The sequence below is a fragment of the Megalobrama amblycephala genome, linkage group LG10 (assembly GCF_018812025.1).
Source record: "Megalobrama amblycephala isolate DHTTF-2021 linkage group LG10, ASM1881202v1, whole genome shotgun sequence".
Lineage (NCBI taxonomy): Eukaryota > Metazoa > Chordata > Actinopteri > Cypriniformes > Xenocyprididae > Megalobrama > Megalobrama amblycephala.
In genome coordinates, this window is record NC_063053.1 from 53,921 (window position 1) to 60,448 (window position 6,528).

Consider the following 6,528-nt stretch of genomic DNA (forward strand, 5'->3'; position numbering starts at 1 on the left):
AATATAAGCTAAGCTAGCATGCAATAATAATAAAATATAATAACATTTATTATTATATCATATCATATGTATTTTAGAAAAAAATACTTTATATTTTCCATGTCATCAGCTGAAGTGATGCAACACAGACGTTTCCTCCGTGGAACACAACAGAATAATGCCCAAAACAACATTGTATGAACAAGAAAAACATTTTTCTAAAGATCTTCTTTAATGTTCCACAGAAGAAAGAGGTTTGGAACAACATGAAGGTGAGTAAATGATGACAGAATTGTTGTTTTTGGATGAACTAACCGTGCGCAGGTTACCGCTATACGCAAATAATCCTCATTCCACCATAAATAAACTATTTCCATCATAATATTAGTAAGTGAGCTGATGTTTCCTTCAGATACAAAATGAAAATAATGAAAAACAACCATCACATCTGCGCAGGTTTAAGTCGCGAGCCCTTAATGAAAGTGTGTTTCAGTAAGGAGGGTGTGAAACGACAATGACTTCATTTTACAGTAAGCGACAGATGGAAGCAGTGCGGGGAGTGGAACAACTGTATTCATGGTTTGACACCACACCTCATCGTGATGCAATATACATGTATCAATCAGCAGAAAATTCCACATGACAACTTTTCAACTATTTTTGTCTTAGATTTCAGTATATGTAAACATGACTTTGCACATGTGCCATTTACATTTCCTTCATGGAAACACGTACGTCTCTGCTCAGTCACGGCTTTTGTCATGAAACTGCTCTTTTGCAATAAGGGGAATTCCTGGTTCCTCCTCTGACAAGCCTTTTTTTTCTCTCCGTCTCCCTTTTTCCCTTTTTTGTTTTATGGGAACTGAGGGCTGAACCAGTGAGATGTTTTTCCTCAGAAGCGCTTTGTATTGATTCATTATGAGGGGGCGGGAGATTCCCTCCCACTGCTTCCTTCTTACTGGGAAGTGATTGCAGGCTTACGGTCTGAGAGAGCATGAGGGAGTGAGTGTGAGAGGGACACAGAGAGAGAGAGAGAGAGAGATATTTAAGCTGAGAGAAATCAGAAGTCATATATTCAGAAGTCGCTCATCTCTGGCTTTACGTGTGAGTTTCTGGGGACAAACGAGGATTGTGGATTTTAAAGCAACAGCTTGATCCATAGAAGGAGAGATGTGATCCTGACCAGCTGGGATAAGCCTGATTTTCTCCTTATCAGATAAGTATTGGATGTATTTTGGGAGAGAAATATAAATGTTTCACTGGCTCTATAAAATTATAAAGATCATGATTGTGTTGTCATGTGATTTCTCATCACTACACACATGTAGTTTTATAATGTGGCATCATGAGAGAACAGGAAAATAAGTGATATTTCTGGTACTTCAGAGGGGGTTTCCAACGGTGCACCCATCAGGGCAGTTCGACTGGTTCAGAGCCGATTATTGGGAAGAGACAGTTTCCTGAAAGTCCTCAGGTGTGGCAGGTACATGAAGTTCAATGCTTTCAGTTCAGTAATGATCAAACATTAAACAAATATGTGATGGAGATAACATTGAGACAAAACCTGAGCTGAGTTACGTCACCAACCCTTTGGCCTTCACAGATGAATTCGTGATTCTCGTGTTCAAAGAAAGCAAAAGTGTATCAAAGGTCTGGAGCTCTGAAGACTCTTGGGTTTGGGAATCAGCGTAGAAATAAACAGCATTTCTTCTAAACAGTAGACTGATGAAGTGTGTTCGGAGCGCTCGGCCCTGAGAACTGAATTCCATAGATGGTGTTCATATAGAGTTCATCTATGGACTCAGTTCTTCTGGCACTGTGTTCAACTTCTGCTCATTGAAAACACTTCAGATGTACATGGTATTCTGTCATTCTAAGAAGTAACTTGTGACAAACCTGATTAAACAAGATACAATGTCACAAGATGAGTTACAATCTGAGATATGATTTCTTTTGTGTCGTTCTTCCAATAAATGTTTACAAATTCATTCAAACCACCTTCCTGTGTTTTTTTTTACGTTTCAGTGCATATAAATACTACTTTTATCAGACTCTGGGTGTGCTTATCAGACGAACAAAGTCTGTCCGATACTTCCGTGATCCGTGAATGCAGGACAGCTGTAGATATCACCACAGGACTTACTGTAGTACTATATGTATCTATATACAGATACTGTATTCATCTTATGATCAAACAACCCAAGTTGGGTTGAAAATGGACAAACCCAGCGATTGGGTTAAATGTTTGTCCAACCTGTTTTATTTAACTCAACTATTGTTTAAAAATTACTATATCGCTTGTTTAAAATAAACCCAAACTATGTAATATGTTTAATAAATGAACATTTATTAATAAGTTTATTATTTTGACATTTATTAGTAAGTTCAATGATTTAATAAATGTTCACCTTTTGATTATTATTGTTCCTCTAGTAATTATGTGTCTGATTTTTCATTTCCAACATACTTTGGGTTCATTTTAAGACAGACATACAGTCATTTTTAAACAATAGTTGAGTTAAATAAAAAAACCTTGATCAAACATTTAACCCGATCGATGGGTTTGTCCATTTTCAACCCAACTTGGGTTGTTTTTAACCCAGCGATAGTGTGTTGGATATGAGTGTTCAGGCCGCTGCTGATCTGACGAATGTAAATGATGCACTGACTCCCACGCTCAAACCGCAGGCATGTCTTATCTCTTGTTCCCAGCAAATGACTCAGGATCAATTCCTTGGAAATCTGGAGTTGACTTTCCTAACATGACTGTCCAAAACCTGTACGGACATCATAATGACCCGTCGACGCAGTCAGATCAGTGTTAGTTTCCCCTGACGTGATAGTAGCTCTTTCTCATCTCAACACTGGTTTATTGAAGGGTTAATCAGCACATTTGTTAAATATATGTTTTTCTTTGTTGACAATAAAAAATATAATTTTTTTGGTAACACTTTAGTATAGGGAACACATATTCACTATGAACTATGACTTTTCCCTCAATAAACTCCTAATTTACTGCTTATTATTATTAAGTTCAGGTATTGGGTGGGATTAAGAATGTAGAATAAGGCATTAATATGAGATTAATAAGTACTAATAAAAGGACACTATTCTAGTCATATTCAAGCTAATAAGCAACTTGTTAAAAGACCCTAAAATAAAGTGTTACCAATATATATATATATATATATATTTTTTTTTTTTTTTTTTTTTTAAACAAATCCATTATTTTTGAATCATGGACTGAAGATGGGAATATGATTATGGGTCAAAGACATTTAGAAGAACACATCAATAGAAATGTGATTTTATTCACAGAAAGCACTTTAAATGCAAGTAAAGTTCAAATAAGTTTTGAGAGAATAAAATGTCAAAATGTGGGTGAAATAATGTTCCATTGTCATTCAGTGTAAAACTTATATTTATGTAAAAACTGAAACAACACACTTATTCTGACCTGTGTGTATTGAAATATATAAAAGAAGAAGTGAGCATATTACATTTTCAATGAGTAAAACATTCTCGCTGACAAATGGTGAAAAGGACAGTGGGAAAGTTTAAACATGTAAAATTACAAGTAATTAGCATTTGGGGTAAAAGTAATTAGTCTTTAATATGGCATAAATAGATTTGTTGTTGTAAATATCCCTGACAAGATTGTTACACTAGTGTGTGTCTTCTGTAAATCATGCTAAAAATGTATATTTCATTTTAAACAAACAAATTAAACAGGACCCGTTCTGATGTACTGAAAAACTACAACAATTCAAAGCTGTGTTTGACCCATGAATATTTCACTAAAAATAATTTGGTTTAGGATTTACTATGAAGCAATTTTCATTCAGAAATTGCTAGAAATTTCACAAATAATTACTAACAGCCTGCAAGTAATGTATTGAATTAAATGTGACTGAACAGATTGAAATAGTATATATATATATATATATATATATATATTTTTTTTTTGTAAAACATACTCCAATAAGCTTTGAAAAACATGTTTTTAACAGAGTTGTGTGTAAATTCTGGTTAAAGCTGCAGTTCGTAAGTTTTGCCTCTTTGTCGCCATCTCTGTTTGACACCTGCAGTTATTTGTGGAATTATTATGGTTACGTGGGTTGTGTATCGGCACGGCTCGTCAGCGCGGATGAATCTAATGCTTGCTGTCAGTGTGGATCCTGAACTTCAGAATCACAGAAGTATGATCAAAATAAGACTTTTCACCGGAAAATATCATCTGAACAAGCAAGTAACATGTCTGCCACTTTTGCTCTGACCAACTGAGGGAAAAAGCATTACAATAAATCACGCTGCTAATGGTGATTAAATCTAACGATCACTTTATTATTACACAAATTATTATTACTGTTATACTTTGTTCTCAAATTGTTAATGTTAACAACATCAGCATTGCGTGACTGTGTGTATTTAGTGTGTATTAGCATCACCTGTAGATTTCAGCTTCTGTACAATCTCTAATGTTAATTTGTCATATACAACTAGATCTCTTTTATTGAATCCAAAAGGTTTTAATTATATTTTGCCTCATATAAAGGTATTTTAAAGATTTTGAAGTGTCAAAAGGTCATTTGTGATTAAAATATCTGAAAATTTAATAAATGTATATATTTTTTATTCCGGCATGATTTTATAACATCATATATCAACATTATATTAAAATTATGTGTAGAAGTCGTTGCTTTGTTATGAGAAAGAATGTCCGGAAAAACTAATTTCATTGATGTCATTCGGAGTAACTCGGTGCGTTCCAAACGGGATATATCGCCCTCCGAAGGGCACTTCGGAGTGAAAATAATCATGGCCGCCATATTGAAGGGTCGTTCCAAACCAAAGTGCTCAAAACTAACCACTTCAAAGGGCCCTTCGGAATGAAGGATTTCGAAGGGAACAACTGATGGACACTTCGGGCCCCCATGATCCTTTGCACAGGGAAGTTGTTTGACGTCACAGAATGGGTACAGGAGGTTAGGAGTTCGATTTTAACTATAAAGGTATGTATAATATTTTTCTGTACTACTGTAATATTTAAACGAGTTAGATTTGGTACATTATTATGGTCAAAATGACATTGTACTTAAAAAAAAAATACTTTACAGTTCATTTATCAGTCCATTCAAATGTTTCAAATACATAGATACAATATAGCCTACATGCGGTAAACCTAAAATAAATAAATAAATAATAACGTTAAACAAAAGGCGCAGCTTGCACAATTTATCCTCCTTGATTGTCTCGTTAAGATGACGCTGAAGTGCGTTCCAAAAGAACAGTTTTTTTTACCCCTACACCCTTCATCCCTTCGAAGCTCTCACTCCGGAGGGTAAACCCTCTCAAGGGTTAGGGCATAGGGATGAGCCCTTCCGAATGGAACGCAGGGACTGATATAAAGGACCATTTTGGATCGAGTCATGTGGTCAGTATCATGTGACAGGATGTGACATCATTCAGACACCTGCAAACGACCACATGGTCGTGAAGCAAAGTAACTAACTCTCTCTTAACTATTTGATAAATTCATGTTTTCTCTTGATCATACGCATGTCCCGAAACATCAGGTCATTCGGTACAACCGCTATAAAACATGGAAAATGTTGGAATATTTTAAAAACTTTTGCTAAATATAAAATGTTTGATTGTCATTTTGATAGATATCAGCCTGTTAGCATTGATTGAAAATATCATCATTCGGTAAAACTGAAATTTTGGTGAAACCAAATGACAAATTTTTTGGTGACAAACTTTGTCCATCTTGTAAAAAATGACAGAAGCAGTGTTAATTGATTATAAAAACCACATAATCTCATTGTTAACACTTAATAAAACTTCAAAATGTATATCTCCATTATTTTTTGTTTTTACACTATTAAAAACTTTATTTGTCAATTTGTACAGATTTTGTAAACCTGTAAGTAAATGCAGATATCACATTCTATATTATTACTATTCTTATTTATATATTACATCTATATAATCACTCAGAATGTTTTTTTTAAATGCCAATTAAATCAGTCACACTATAACATCACTGGACTCTTTCTACACCCCTCTGGAAGACTCTTCTCCTGCTGTGCTCCTGTTCTCCACACGAGGGCGCCATCGCTCTCACAGCTGATCTGGGGTCAGATCACACGCCTCAGATCTCTGGAGTTTCCTTCATGCTTCACTTCACATCTCATCTAGACATTGTTTGGAGAAAGCTCACTTGATTGCTGGACTCAAATAAACTATTTGGTTTGTATAAAGCTGGGCTGTGTCCTATAGCTCCTGCTGTGACCCCTGACCCCTGCGTACGGCTGTGAACTGACACCGTCAACATGGAAGAGCTCGGCTGATATGAGTTTGGATCAAATGTTCTCATTATAACTGCACAAGTTTAATAAATAAATCAATAACACGTAGAATAATCACGTTTCCTTCTTGATTTAGAAGAATTGTTCTAAAATCTATTGAAATTACAGATAAGAAAAAAGGTCTAAACCATCATCAGGGGCTAAATTAGGAAAATGACGAGGGTCTTACAGATGAAAA

General features: G+C 35.1%; 1 long non-coding RNA gene across 1 annotated transcript; it reads left to right on the forward strand.

Moving 5' to 3' along the window:
* Positions 1–517: 517 nt before the first annotated feature.
* On the forward strand, positions 518–1,973 carry LOC125277610. Its single transcript, XR_007186940.1, has 2 exons — positions 518–1,462; positions 1,583–1,973. It is a non-coding gene; the product is annotated as an uncharacterized LOC125277610 (long non-coding RNA).
* Positions 1,974–6,528: the final 4,555 nt, after the last annotated feature.